At 45.9% G+C, this 15,882-nt stretch overlaps 1 long non-coding RNA gene across 2 annotated transcripts in view; it reads right to left on the reverse strand.

Moving 5' to 3' along the window:
* Positions 1–5,105: 5,105 nt before the first annotated feature.
* Positions 5,106–15,882, reverse strand: part of LOC118992006 (uncharacterized) — a 31,392-nt gene continuing 20,615 nt past the window's right edge. For both annotated transcript variants that reach the window (XR_005067522.1, XR_005067521.1), the window contains one exon: positions 5,106–5,922. This is a non-coding gene — a long non-coding RNA (uncharacterized LOC118992006). The remainder of the gene's footprint in view (positions 5,923–15,882) is intronic.

The raw sequence follows: 15,882 nt of genomic DNA on the forward strand, positions 1-15,882 counted from the left end.
AAAAACATGAGAATGCATAGACAGCATCCCCAATGAAATCCTGTTCACGTTAATTTTAATTGAGATGTTTGCACTGTATTTTCATGGTTGCCTACCAGATGGAAGCATAATTGTATGAAATGCTTTTTATTGGTGATGCTGACAATGCATTCTAACGTATTTCCACAAGAGAGCAGTGATGTTCCAGACATCGTTTTTATTGAGGATGTTGGCAATGCGTTCTAGCGTTTTCCCTCAAGAGGGCAGCACTGTTCAACACTTTATTGGGGCTACCCGCCCTGCATTCTGCCGTTTGTCCACAGCAGGACAGCACTGTTTAGCATTTTTATTTTGTTAGGGCTGCGGACCCTGCATTCTGATGTTTGTCCAGAGGAGGGCAGCACTGTTCAGCTTTTTTATTTTATTGGAGCTGCTGGTCCTGTATTCTAATACCCATCCACAGAAGGGCAGCACCATTCGGCATTTTAGTTTATTAAGGCTGTGGGCCCTGCTTTCTACCGTTTGTCCACAGGAGGGCAGCACTGTCCAGCCTTTATTTTATTGGGGTGGTGGCCCTGCATTCTGTAGTTTGTCCACAGGAGGGCAGCACCGTCCAGCCTTTTTATTTTATTGGGATTGCTGGACCGGCTTTCTACCGTTTGTCTACAGGAGGGCAGCACTGTCCAGCTTTTTTATTTTATTGGGGCTGCTGGCCCTGTATTCTAACATTCGTCCACAGAAGGGCAGCACCATTCGGCATTTTAGTTTATTGAAGCCGTGGGCTCTGCTTTCTACCGTTTGTCCACTGGAGGGCAGCACTGTTCAGCCTTATTTTATTGGGGCTGGTGGCCCTGCATTCTGTGGTTTGTCCACAGGAGGGCAGCATTATTTACAAAAGGATTTTTATGGGGGATGCTGGCAGTACATTCCAAGTTTTAGCCACAAGAAGGCTGAACTGTCCACTAAATCAGGGGCCCCAAACCCCTGGCAGTGAGCCACTACCTGTCTGTAGCCCAGGCTACAATCAAAGGTCATCTGAGCTCTTCCTGCCCCCACCCCCACTATCCATATCAAGGGAGTGAAGCTCCCTAGCTGTTCCTTTCACCTTCTGTTCCTCCACCCCCTCCCTGCCCCACTCCTCATCCACAGCAGGCAAGCTAGCAGAGCTCCCCTGAGCTCCTCCTCCTGTCTACCCCTTCATTCAGAGCAGAGTGAAGCTCACCTGGGCTCTGCCTTCTCCCCCCCCCTTCCCCTGCCTCGGCTCCCTCACCCCAGCAACCCTTTGCCATTACAGCAGGCCAGGAAAGCTCCCCTGAGCTGCCCCTCCTCTCTCCCTGCTCCCCTGCCCCCCAACTTCATCCACAGCAGGGAGTGAAGCCCACCTGAGCTCCACTTTCCACCTCCTGTTGTCGCCCGTCTTCCAGGAAACCTTCCAGAAGGTGGCTAAATCAATCCGTGGGGCAAAAGGTTGGAGACCACGGCACCCAATTTTATTGGGGATGCCAGCTATGCATTCTCACACCTCCCATCTGGTAAGCAAGAATGCATTGCCAGCACCCCTAATAAAATCACTTCCTGAGGTCACGCTGCCATCCTGTGGGCAAGCGTGAGGTGGTATTTCAATCATCCCCAAATAAATCCGTCTGTGATCACACACAGCATGTGTAAAAGAGCCCAGTTGCCCAGAATGTAACTGCTGAAATGTCCGTCCAGTTGTGCATGTATGATTGCGGACAGTGGCTGATTACCTGGGGACAGTTGCATCGTCTTTGGCTCAGTGTCTCTGATTCCATAGTTTATTGGTGCTGAAAACAAATGTTGTTACCCCAGGAACTTGAGAACCAGGTATCATCGAGACTAAGAGAAGACATTCATGCATCCAAGATACTTTGGATTAGTGACTCCCAAATGCTTCCTGTTGGATGTAACAATCAGCCGGGGGCTTCTTAGAGATGTCTGCCTTGGGTTCTAGCTCAGAAACCCCTACAATCTGTATTGTCACTTCCCCGTGACTGGGTGAGCACTTCTGGGTGACATGCCTAAATTGACCTAAACTTTCTCAGACCTACTGTTTTATTTAGATTCGTACAGAGTTGGAAATGATAGGGACCTTACGATCACTTCTGTCCCTAACTGAAGGCCTCCCTCGGGTATGTATCTAGGCTGTGGCTGCCATTCGCTTAATGAATCAATGAAGTTATATAGTTCTTTTTTTTTTAAAGATTTTATTTATTTATTTATCTTTAGAGGGGAAGGAGAGGGAGAGAAACATCAATGTATGGTTACCTTTCGTGCGTCCCCTGCTGGGAGTTGGCCTGCAGGGAACTGGCCTGCAACCCAGGCATGTGCCCTGACTGGGAATCGAACCGCGATCCTCTGGTTCACAGGCCTGTGCTCAATCCACTGAGCTCCACCAGCCAGGGCGAAGTTATATTAATTCTTAATTTCTTGGTAGACTTTCTCTTCTTTGCCATAAACCACACAGCTTTGAGGAATGCCCAAGGAAAGCCACAGAGACCCTGTGACATCAGTCATGATAAAACCAGTAGCCCTTGAGCAGAAAGCTCCCAGTTCCTCCAGAACATAGCCTATCATCGACCAAATAACCATTTTACCCAACCGATGTTTCTGCAAATGAAATGATCAGAGCACACCTGTCCCATCTTTGCCGGTAGGAAACTGCTGCGTCCTTTAAGTTTCATCTCAAACGCCAACTTCTACCTTAAGTCTTTGCAGACACTTGGAACCAACGGAGCCTTGTCTGTTGGGCCCCTGTATCACTTCCTTGCAAACACCCGTTGTGATGCTTACTGCTCTGGGTATGTGTGTTTTTTTCTATCCATGCACAGGGTTTTATTTTATTTTTTAAAAGATTTTATTTATTTATCTTTAGAGGGGAAGGGAAGGAGAGAGGGAGAGAAATATCAATGTATGGTTGCCTCTTGTGCATCCCCTGCCGGGAACTGGCCTGCAACCCAGGCATGTGCCCTGACTGGGAATCGAACCACGATCCTCTGGTTCGCAGGCCTGCGCTCAATCCACTGAGCTACGCCAGCCAGGGAAGGGTTTTTTCATAGAAGCAGGAGGCAGGGTCAGGGCGCTCCAGTCTTCAGAATGCCACGTCCCCCTCCATGTCCCCCTCTGACTCCTACACACTTAGCTCCATCTGCACCCTCCAGAATCTGGCACTCAGTCTGTGTCACTGGCCTGGGAACACGGCTTTTTAAAGGACAACAGAATATACAGTCCCTTGGGAGGCTTTCTCACACTAATTTCACCAAGTTTTAAAGGGCACTGAATGGCAAGTCATTAACTTAAAGAGTATAGTGGCATGCTCACATGTCCGTGTGATGAGAAGTTGGCATGAATCCAGGGGCAGGATAAGAGAGAGGAGTTATATGAACAGTAATGGCTAGCGTCAGCCTATGGGGCTCAAATGAATCTACCTCGCGATAGGACTTCATCTGTCAGAAGCAGAGAAGACCCTGCTGTGGGCAGCACTGGAAAGTCACTGTCTTGCCTGTGCTGGCCCTCTTTCTCCTGTCCTCGTGGTCCTTCTCCGGAACAAGATTAGGCTCTCACGCTCTGTGTTAGAATCCTCCTCTCCGCTGCCGAACCACGCTGAGACAGGTCAGGTGTCCTCACGCTCTTCAGCCCCCTAATAATTAGCCGTCTGTTTCCTCCCAGCTGCTGTGAATCCCACCCACTGTGTCGGGAGTTTCCTAGTCGGAAGGAGCCTCAGGGTGCAGTGTGTGTATCACAGTGTCTTCCCCATTTTTAGGTTCATGCCACAGTGCCTGGCTCAGCGCAAGTTCCCAACCAATATTTGAACTGACTTCAGTTTTACCATTCGGTGGTCTGTTTCACCCAGGAGGTAACCATGGAGGAAACTGCATACATCGGAAGAATGTTGGTGTCACTACCACACTGGCACGAGGCTAAAGGGTAAGTTTCTCTCTTCATCTGCTATCTCAGAAAAAAATGGCGGCCGGTATTTTCAAATGGGGGAATACATCACGGTAATTGCATGAGGTTACCTCATTATTGAAAAAGGTATTTTAAGACAGTAGTTCTCCAAGTATGGCCAAAACCGGTCACGGGACCTCAAAGAACTTGATTTGGAAAGCAGTGATGAAATACATTGCACCTTCCTCCTTAGGAAGAGGTTCTGGTAACAATGGAAAATGTTCTGGAAGATGGATGGTAACAATGTTAAAAACTAACCCAGAGGGAAAGGGGCACCAATGGTGATGGAGGAGACTGGCTTCGGGGGGTGATCACACAGCACACAGAGGCTGTGTTACAGAATTGTACCCCCCAAACCTATATAATTCGATTAATCAGTGTCATCCCAATAAATGCAATAAAAAATAACGAAAAAAAGTGCTAAACTGAAAAAGATACAGAGGAAGCTATTAGGACACTGTGGGGAAAAAGATAGCACCACTAACAATGAGAAAGCTTACCCTTGAAGAACAGACAAGACTCGGTCACAGACACTGTGCAGATTTGTGAAAACAGAGAGTAGACCAGAAACTTTTATGCAAATGAGCAGTCACAGGTAGGAAACCATGGTGACAAAAATGTCCTTCTGGGGACGGCAGATTGCAAGTCTTTTCAACTAGGGACCTCACGAAGGTGCAGCAGGCTTGCGTATGGTTTCTGATGTCACCTTTAATCTCTCGGTGCGTCAGAGACGAGAAGTTTTTCGGGTGGGTGGGAAATACTACCAGTAACACCCACGGCGCCCAGGACTGGGCAGAACCACACACACACAGTCCCATCGTACAACTGACCTCTTCTCTTCCAACCTCCTTGTTCACAAGTTCGCTAACACTGAATGCCCTGGCTGGCCTGAGGCAGGCAGTCACGAAAATGTGGACAGTGAAGGGAAAGGCCCTAGGCACCCCCAAGCACCCACAGAATGAGAGGGAGCACCCTGGGGACATTTAGAAGTGAGTCTGGAAGGAGATCGCCACTGTGGCTGCCATCTCTGTCCCAAACTGTGCCTGCTGGTTCAGCCCCGCACGCAGAACAATCTGCCCTTTCTGAGACACTGGACCCAGCCTGTCTTTAAAAAAGTGTGTGTAATGTCTGTACTGAGAGCTTTTCTCTTACCAGTGGAGGAACAGGGGGAAGTAGCCTAATTGTATAGTTGCAATTTAACCCACGTTTGAGAAAGATCAGTGTGTTCCAGGACCATGGGTTTTGCTAACAGAGAAAAACGCCCGCTGGCTGTGAATCTTCGGCAAGAAGGAGTAATATATTCTCATCTTGGAACACTTACGTCCTCCTAGAATTGGTTCCGGACTGTAGTCAGCCTGGGTATCACATTCAGCGGGAAAAACTCAATGACAGAACATCACCACCCGACACACTCCAGTCAGAAGTGTACAGACCTCCGCGACCTCCTCACAGAGCCCCACCTGCTCGGAAGGGCTCTCCGCTCCGTCTTTCCACCAGGACCACGCCTCACAGAGCTTCCAGCCAGCCCCACCCGGGCGTGATAAAGAGCTTGACACCAATTTTAAACTTTTCTTTTTCCCCCTCCCCTAATCATATACTGCAGAAGGAGCTCTACAGAATTTTTGTTTTTTAACCTGCACGCTCCATAAATCCTCGGTGCATTTCTCACATTCTCTGTCCCGATGCAAACATGCCTCTGTCGAGATTAAGTTCAGCTCCGGGCTGAGCACCAGAGGTGAGCAATGGCAAATCCCTCACCATGTCCCCACAGATATTTGACTTCTTCTGCCGAGGGTTTCAAGGTTGCCCTGGAGATGGACACAGAGGAAGCACTGCCGTCGCTGGCTATAAGTCAACTTACTTGAACTCTGTGTTGCTGCAACTGGACTTGCCAATGTGTTGCTTGATCTCTCCTCCTGCTCAATTTTTTTTGAACTTTCTGCAAGATTTCATTCACCATTGAAGTCTAGTCTAGTTCTGGAGAGGAGAACAAAAAGTAACATGATTTTTTTAGGTCAGCTGTCTTCCATTTTTAGGTTTTATCATATATATTTAAAAATAGAGGATTAAGGCCCTGGCCAAGGAGCTCAGCTGATTGGATCGTTGTCTGGATACGCGGAGGTTGTGGGTTCAGACCCCCGTCAGGACACATAGGAGGATCAACCAATGAATGCATCAGTAATTGGAGCAAATGGGTCTCTCTCTCTCTCAAATCAATAGTTAAATTAAAAAATATATAAAATAAAAATAGATTAAAATACGATGCAGATTCAAACTGTGTCAAGCACAGACATACATTCACCTGAAAGCCCTCCACCACCTACTATCTCTTTCATTTCAGAATAAAAATCCCAGAGTAAGAGTCTTTAAAAGTGAATAGTTGGCTTTATGCAAAAATTATTTTTCTCTCATTCTTTTTGCAGTTTTGTCCTGAACATACAAGAATAATGGCATCAGGAAGAGAAATAAAGGCAAAGAAAGAACGAACCTCCAGCCCTTTGTTAAACAAATGACGTTTCTGTGAACTTGCCTTTTGGGCGAGGGGAACTGTTCTCCCTTCAGAAGCTCTGACATCCGGCAGACCGAGGCCAAGGCTAAAGGAGACCGGGAGGCCCCCTAACTGGGTCAGAGAGTGTACTTACCTGTGTTGGCCTCCTAACATGCTCACGTCAGCATGGAAAAATCCCCAGAAGACACATCAGTATCTGGGTTACTGAGAGCTCCCAGAAGACTGGGAACCCTGGCAATATCGGGAAGGCACCCCCATGACATACCTTCAGGGACAAGTCCTGTCAAAGTCATTCTGCCCTGGCCACTACTGAACCTCTTTATAGGGTTGGCCAAAAAGTCTGTTACGTTTTTTCCGTACGATGGCTCTCAGAATGCTTTGTCGTCTTGAACTTCATTTGAAACAATTTTGTTAGACTGCATTGAGAGCTGCCAAATCAGCGTGCACTAAAAAAAACTTACCAAAACTGGTGAATGTTTGTACAGCTATTTAAATATTGGAGACGGAAAAAATACGCAAAATTTTCAGCATATTATGCTTTATTATTTCAAGAAAGGTAAAAACGCAGTGGAAATGCAAAAAAAGAAAAGATGTTTGCAATGTATGGAGAACGTGCTGTGACTGATGGAACGTGGTTTGCGAAGTTTCTTAGCACTGTGGTCAAATCCTTCTGTGCTGTGGGGCTGTCTCATGCGTGGGAAGATGTTTAGCAGCACCCCCGGCCTCCACCCACTAGAAGCCAATAGTGAGAGACAGCCGACACACTCAAAATATCCAAATCAATAAAGGTATTGGTGCAAATGTAAAATGTGTGTCTTGTATTTTATGGGAAAACCAAACAGACCACTTGGCCAACGCTGTGTTTATTGGCCATTAACTTCTTTCATTACTATCCACCTACCTGGTATCCAACGAGTATAATACTTAGGCCTGCAGGTTGCGAATATAAAATGCAGTAACGACCAGGGATGGGGGCAGACTAACATGGAGAGGCGAAACCCGGGCAGGATGGGAGCTTGACGTTCCCCACCTTTCTGCCTTCGGCTCCCCCTCGCAGCACACGCCCCAAGAGTGCAAGGATGCTAGAGGAGGAGGCAGCTCGGCCCAGCCACTGGGAAAGGCTTGGGTTTCCTCCTGGGTCTGCCACTGCTTCTCTCTCCCCAGGGGTCGTGCTGAGAACTCGAACTGCAAGATTTCATGTCACTGAAGAAAGAAGGGGTACGGGAGAGCTCAAGGGGCAGCCACTTTGCAAATATGGAAGCCTGCTCTGCGATGTCTTCTTTGGCTCCTTCCACATGGGGGGCGCTCCTTAGAGCTGCCCCGTGCAGAGCTAACGGGGCCTCTAGGACCAGCTACCTATGTCCCCGCGGCAGCAATCAGAGAAGCTGCCCTTCAGCCCTAAGTGTACCTTATCCTGTGATTGCTGGGGAGAGCCACGAACCCCAACCAGCCAGCAACGAGAGCACTTTCTCCTACCATCGTCATTTTCCATTGCATTTAGGTTCCGCTGCTGTAAATACTGGCAATGCCGTTTCCTTGAAAAGACCAGGCTCTGCCCTTTCCGGTTTATCAGAATAAAGCAGAAATCTATGGGCACAGGGTCACACACAGCTTGGAGGTTCTGAATTACAGTGAGCAAAGACAGCTGGCTTCTGCTGAAGACTTTAAACATCCAAATTGGGGCGCTTAAAATAAGTGCCCCACAGACCTTTGAACTCTCAGGCCTTTTTTTTAAAATCAACATAAAGCAGGCCACTCCGCAGAGGCTCTCATAGATTCCCAGGATGAAAGCGGCCAGTTTGCACCGGGGCTGTGACGACGTCCGCAAAGGAAGAGAGTCCCGCCTGGGTGCGTTTCACCGGAGCAGGAGACTCTAATTCGGAAATGTTAGTCGTATTTACTGAGCACCTGAACACACTAAGTGGGGAACATTCCAGGACTGCCTATGGAACTTCATTGAACTCTCACCAACCATGCGAGATACTTCGTATTAAAGGGGAAGAACTTGAGGCTCAGAGAGATGACCACCCAAAATCAAGTAACTAGTAAATAATGGAGACCCAGAATTTAAGAAGGAAGGGATTTGAGAGATTCAAGGTCACAGATATTCCGCACTAAAAACAAATATGTATTTTATATGTATATATAAAATTATACAATGTATATATAATTATGTAATTTATATATAAAATTATATAATTATGTAAATTATATAATTTATATGTAATTATGTAAATATAAAACTTATATTTANTCGTATTTACTGAGCACCTGAACACACTAAGTGGGGAACATTCCAGGACTGCCTATGGAACTTCACTGAACTCTCACAAACCATGCGAGATACTTCGTATTAAAGGAGAAGAACTTGAGGCTCAGAGAGATGACCACCCAAAATCAAGTAACTAGTAAATAATTGAGACCCAGAATTTAAGAAGGAAGGGATTTGAGAGATTCAAGGTCACAGATATTCCGCACTAAAAACAAATATGTATTTTTATATGTATATATAAAATTATACAATGTATATATAATTATGTAATTTATATATAAAATTATATAATTATGTAAATTATAGATAATTTATATGTAATTATGTAAATATAAAACATATTTATATTTATACATCCCCTTTATGTTTATATATTATATATGTAAATATATAAATTTATATACTATATATTTTATGTGTAATGTGTATAATTTATATTATACATACTAAGCACATTTATACATGAATATATGTATAATAGAAATACTTATAAGCATTATGAGTTATATATGGTATAAAGTATATATGTATATATATCCCCCTTGATATATATGATATATATTTTATATATAAATATATATCTTTTCCATGAGGCCGACCTCTCTGATATATACAAAATATACATTGCCGTATTTCTCCAAGTGTGAGTTGGCACAATTTGTAAGATGCTCCTTTGTCTATCACAAAGGAAAATCAATCTGGCGATAGATCGTCAATGCCAAGACACACTCCGATTTCAGAGATGTAAAACTGTAGAGGAAAAACACCTTTTAAGATGATAAAAGTAGTCATTTAAAAGCTAATCTGAACTATAAAGAACAAGGGAGTAACTCGATGGCCAGGCTGGAGGGTACATGGATGGGACACAGGTGTATTCTGGTTACCGCTTGTTTTCCTCCAGGCGGAGGATGAAACTCAGGCCGAAATTCAATAGTGGCTGTTTCAGGATTTCTGCCTGCAGGGGGCAGTGCAGGCCGCTGAATACGGCCTCCGGCCTCCCCCGAAACCAGTTTCAGAAGCCTTGACAATAGTAGGAACAGACAGGAAACCTGTTTTCACAGCTTTAACTTTTATTCGCCCCATCTGTGCTGATTCCAACCTCACTGCATTTCCACCCCATCGTCCTATTTCCTTTTTCTCCTCTCTGGTGTTTTTTCTCTCCCCATGAACTCTTTTTTCTACCTACATATGCAAAGTTCAAGGCCACCAGACAGGGATGGAAGCAAACGCTTCCTTCCCCTCCCGCTAAAATCAAACCAGAAGTCCGGGATTTCACTGGTCTCTTGATCACTCTACTATGCTTGCTATGATGTTCCAGTGCCTTGCTTGCGTCTCTCTGGAGACTATTCTAGACATAATCTCAAGAGAGAGATGATTCTATTTAGAGGCTAATTCCCAGGTATGAAGTCTTCGAGCCTCCTGAGGTAGCTGGTGGCCAAATCCATTCGTGTCACTTTCCCCCCCAGAAAACCTCCCTGAGCCCTGACACAGGGCCCGGAGAACGATGCCTGAGCGTGAAAACCTGACTGTAGCCTCCGTCCCCCACTTCCCCACACACCGCCCGGGCGGGACTCCCACTACCCGAGAACACCTGTGACCACACGCTGTGTCTGTGTGCTCCTGAAACCTGCTGTTCTTACTCTCTGCCCATAAAACATCCTCATTCTTCAAAATGAGGCTCAGGTTCCTTAATGAAGCCTTTCTCACTTCAACTTCATAGCCCTCCACGGACAGTCAGCAGCTCTCTGTTCATTGGAACGCCGGTCACTTCATTAACCATCAGTGTGACAACTTTCCTCCCGCTGTCTTCTTTCCATCGGTGTCCCCAGCAGCTAGCACAAGACTGGGGATTAGGTGGATACTCAAGTGACACTTTTTGAATAAATAATTGCTTGTTTTCTAAAATACAGGGTCTGGCACAAATAACGCCCCCCTTTTTATTATACAATCTTTTATTACAGAATCATGAGCATGTAACCCTGTAACATCACAGTATCACACTCAGGCACACCATATCACATTTTAGGTGAAATGTTCAAGTTCAAACTATCAATTAAGACACCCATATTATTACCCCACCGAGCACACTCAAGCATGTATTACTTCTGCCGGACCCTTATACCAGAAGTGACTGATACTCCCCTGGAAAGTTATTTTCAACTTTTGCACAGTAAAATTACCTGGAATGTTCTTTAAATTTCCGATATCTAGACTCCCCCACCAAGGATGCCACCCTTGTGACCAGTGCAACCAGCACGTCTGGGGGTGTGGCCCAGGTATCAGAATCTTCCAGCCCCGCCCCCAGGGGATCTCCAGGAGCAACCGATTTTCTACCAATGACCTTCCAAGAGGGGTGTTCTCAGAGGCCAATGAGCCTGGGGCACTATGTACACGCCACGCAGTAATCAGCTCAACCTTAACTGCTGGTCCCGGGTTAGTCTAGCCTTCTCTGAGACCTGAGTTCTAGCTGCCATTCTGACGCCCGCATTTTCCCCTCTGCTCTGTGACGTAGTTTTGTTCCCTCTAAGTGGGATCGATAAAGTTTGCCTTTGCACGCAGAATTATTTAATACAATACCAGATTGCTTGTGTGAAAAAAAACTCAGCATATGGTGCGGATTATAGGCTGAAGAACAAGCCCAGCAAGGGAACACAAAAGCACTCATCCACGCCGGCCCGTGGCCCTGACTGACAGGGGCCCACAGCCTGTGCAAACCTGCAAATACGCCGGAGGCAGAGGTGAGTGAGAATCCCAGAAATGAATCTGTGAGCAACGGAGACAAGAGCCCATGAAAGAAGAGAGAAATGAATGCCCTACAGAGCAATCACTTCCTGGGGCACTGCGGTCCGGGATTAGGTATCCAGCCAGTGAACTTGGGGTGAAATCCAGTCTCCAGCCTGTTACCCAACATTGGTGCAGAACCAACTTGAGCCTAAGTTTGCTGCAACAAGAAAGGCGCTTCATGCCCTGGCTGGGTAACTTAGTTTAGTGCGTTGCTCCACGTGCCAAGGTTGCGGGTTCAAATTCCCAGTCAGGGCAGGCATGTTTCTCCCTTCTTCTCTTTACAATCAGTAAATACACATTTTTAAAAATAATGGGAATCACACACTGAAATTCTGTGGCGTGAAAACCGGTGTCTGATGCTGGGCTTGAGAACTTCAGAAATGTTAGCTGCTATTATTATTATTTTAAATTACTAATACCTTCATCACCATGCTGACTTGAGGTGGAACCATTTATCCCACCTGCAAAGAATCAGTAATAAAAACAACTAATTTTAAATGTAAACTAGATTTCATTGGGTGTGTGTTTGTGGACACAGCTAGACAATCCTTGATCCAAAATCACAGGGCCCATGTGTTTTGGAATTCAGAATTTGGGGTTTCAGACAAGCTCTCCAGTGCACACAGCCTACGGCCGCAGCACCGCCACCCAGTCCGGAGTGCCGCTCTGCGCAGTCACATCCACTTTTGCGTCGGGGTCCCCGAGCCTTCCTTCTGCCCTGGCGATTTGCTAGGAGGACTCCCAGAACTCGGCGTGGACTCACGCACACGGCCACGACATGTTACAGCGAGAGGACAAAGCGAAACCGGCAAAGCTAAAAGACTCCAGGGGCGACGTCCAGAGGAAACCAGGCCTAAGCTCCCAAGAGCCCCCTCCCAGGGAAGCCACGCAGGACGGCCTTAGTTTCTGCAGCTACAAATTATGACCACGCCTGGAACATGCTGCCTGCCACAGAGGCTCATCAGAGACTCCGTGCCCATGGTTATTACTGGGAGCTTCACACATACACGCCCTCTGCCTAGCCTATGCCAAAATTGAAGACTCCCAGAAGAAAAAAACAGGTGTTCAGCATAAACCACAAGTTCTTAGCTGCCCATCAAGAGCCAGGTTCCTAGCTGCCAATCAAGGGCCGACTTTACAGGCAGGCCTTTCTAAGGACGGCACAGCCACAGCCCTGCTGCGTTAACTCGTTGCATGCAACTTTCTGTGGTGAAATGAATGGATACTCGCACCAGGCAGGACAAGGACTATAACTAGCCTTGTTCCACTGAAGGTAAGGCTTTGCCTGTCACCAAATCAACTCAGATGAGGTCCCATATCACTGTAAAGTGTGCCATGGAAGTTTGTGGTTTGCAGAGCTTCTTGGGTTTTGGAATCACAGATGAGGGGTTACAGCGCTATTTTGTTCTCTCTCATGCTCTCTGGTGTTCTCGCTCGCTCTCTCCCTCCCCTCTCTTTCCCCTCACTCCCATGCCCTCTCTCCTCTTCCTTTGTTCCCTCCTTTCCTTTCCTTTCTTTCTTTCTTTCTTTGTTTCTTCATTCTTCCCCAGTCTTCTTAAGTAAAATGTGTAACAACATAAACTTTACTTAAGTTAGGAGGTGAGAAATGGAAGTGTGCTTACAGGTTTCCTATCACATGTAAAGTGTATGACGTCATGTGAAAGTGGGTGAGTCCAAGTCAGACCCCATAGAAATGACTGAAACAACAAATGGTATAATGAGTGAACTAAACAGGAGATAAAATGGAATCACACAAACATATTCAATTAATCCCAAAGAAGGTAGAAAGAGAGAGAAAGGAAATGAAGAACAAACGGGGGAAATAAATAACAGCAAAACAAATTAAAAAAAAAAACAGATTGAAACCTAATCCACCAGTAATCACACCTTAAATGTCAATAGCCCAAACACACCATGTAAAAAGCAAAAATTTCAGACCGGATAAAAAGCAAGACTCGCCTAGGAAAATGAACTTAAAATGACACAGATTAAAAATAAAAGAAAGGAAAAGATTTACCACATTAACACCAAAAAAGTAGAATAGGTATATTATTATTCCACAGAATAAATTTTAACAAACATGAACAGTGAGAAGGTAATTTTATGATGATAAAAATGTCAACCGACAGGGTGCTTTCTGCACACACCCAGGCCCAGCAGAGGAAGCCACCATCTGTGGCTCATCGATAGCTCCAAACAGGTTGCCCAGGGCCAAGTTGCAGGCAGGATCTGACCTAGGTTTGAACCAGAGTCTTTACAGATCCGCCCAATACATAGAAACAAACACAAAGAGGCAGCTAAAATGAGAAGACAAGGAAACAGGCCCCAAATGAAAGAACAAGAGAATTCTCCAGAGGGAGAACTAGATGAAATGAAGGCAACCAACTTACAGATATTGAGCTTAAAGTAATGATAGTAAGGATGCTCAACAGCATGAAAAAAAAAAAAACCCACAGAAACCAAAGAAAAAAGGACCAGTCAGAAATAAAGGACTCAATATCAAAAATAAATAATATATGGAAAGGAATAAACAACAGGTTAGACAAAGCAGAGGACTGAATCAGCAGTTTGGAAGACAAGTTAGAAAAAAATTGTCCAAGCAGAGCAGGAAAAAGAAAAAAAATTATAAAATGAGGAGAGTTTAAGGAACATTTGGGACACTAGGAAGCATAACAACATCTGCATTAGAAGCTCCCATGAGAAGGTCATCTAATTTCTCAACAAAAACATTTCAGGCCAGAGGGAATGGCATGAAATATTTATGGTGATGAAAAGAAAGGACCTACAGTCAACACTACTTTCCCCATCAAGGCTATAATTTAAAATTGAAGGAGAAATGAAGAGGCTCCTGAACAAAAAAAGCTAAAGGAGGTTGTTAACCCCAAACCAGTACTGCAACAAATGTTAACAGGCTTACAAGAAAACAGGAGGGGAAGGTAGGAGGAGGAGCAGAGTAAGAAGGAGAAGGAGAGGTATGTTACTCTGTAGAATAGTAATATCACTGTAAAAGGTGCCAGGAAAATCTGCTGGTGTTTAGAGGTCCTTGGGTTATGGAATTGCAGACAAGGCAGTAACAACGATATTTTATTCTCTCATTCTTTCTGAAAGAAGAGGAAAAGGAGGAGAAAGAGGAGGAGGAGGTGGAGTAGGAGAAGGAACAGGAGGAGAAGGAGGAGGAACAAGAGGAGGAGGATGAGGAGGAGGAGGAGGAGGAGGAGGAGGAGAATAAGGAGAAGGTGAAGGAAAAGGATGCTGAGGAGGAAGAGGAGAAAGAACACAAGGAAGAGGAGGGGAATGAGGCAGAGAAGCAGGAGAAGGAGGAAGAGAAGAAGCAGAGAAAGGGGAAGGAGAAAAGAGGGAGGAGGGGGGAAGAGAAGAGAGGGGAGGAGAAGGGGGGAGGGAAAGGAGGGGAGAAAGTGAACAAGAGGAGGATGGGGGAGAAGGAGGGGGGAGAAGGGGGAGAAGGAGAATGAAACAGAAGAGAAGGAGGCAAAGGAGGTGAAGGAGGGGGAGAAGGTGGTGGGGGAGAAAGTGGGGGAGCAGGAATAGAAAAAGGTGAAGGAAAAGGAGACAACGTTGGAGGAGGAGGAGGAGAATGAGGAAAAAGGAGGAGAGGAAAGGAGAAGAAAGAGCAGGAGAAGAAGGTAGGAGAAGGTGAAGGAGGGGGATAAGAAAGAGGAGGAGAGGAAAGGGGAGAAGAAGGAGAAGGGAGAGAAGGAAAATGATAAGGCAAAGGAGGAAGAGGAGGTGAAGGAGACAGTGAAGGAGAATGAGGTGAAAGAGAAAGGCAAGGAAGATGAGGGAGAAAGAGAAGAGGGAGAGGAGAAGGAGGAAAGGAGGAGGAGGAGAAGAAAGAAGAGGAGAAAGAGGAAAGAAGAGGAGAAAGAAGAGGAGAAAGAGGAGAAGGTGAATGAGGAAGAAGAAGGGGAGGAGGTGAAGGAGGAGGAAGAGGAGGAGAGGGGGAAGAAAAAAGGAGAGAACAAGGAGGAGAAGGTGAAGGAAAAGGATGCTGAGGAGGAGGAGGAGAAACAGAAGAAGGAGGAAAAGAAGGAGTCGTCAGAGAAGAAGCTGGAGAAAGAGGAGGAGGAGGAGGAGAATGAGTTGAAAGAGAAAGAGGAATAGAAGGAGTACACAGGAGGCGGAGAATGAGAAAAAGAGGGAGAAGCAGAGGGAGAAAGGAAGAGATGCAGGGGGAGGAGGAGGAGACAGTGAAGGAGAATGAGGTGAAAGAGAAAGAGAAGGAGGAGGAGGAGAAGGAGAGGGAGGAGAAGGAGTCGAAGGAGGCAAAGAAAGTAAAGGAACAGGAGGAGGGGGGGGGGAAGGTGGTAGAGAAGGAGCAGGAAGAGAAAAAGGAGACCAAGTCATAAGAGGA

The sequence above is a fragment of the Sturnira hondurensis genome, unplaced genomic scaffold (assembly GCF_014824575.4).
Source record: "Sturnira hondurensis isolate 20B ecotype Veracruz unplaced genomic scaffold, ASM1482457v3 Scaffold0007865, whole genome shotgun sequence".
NCBI lineage: Eukaryota > Metazoa > Chordata > Mammalia > Chiroptera > Phyllostomidae > Sturnira > Sturnira hondurensis.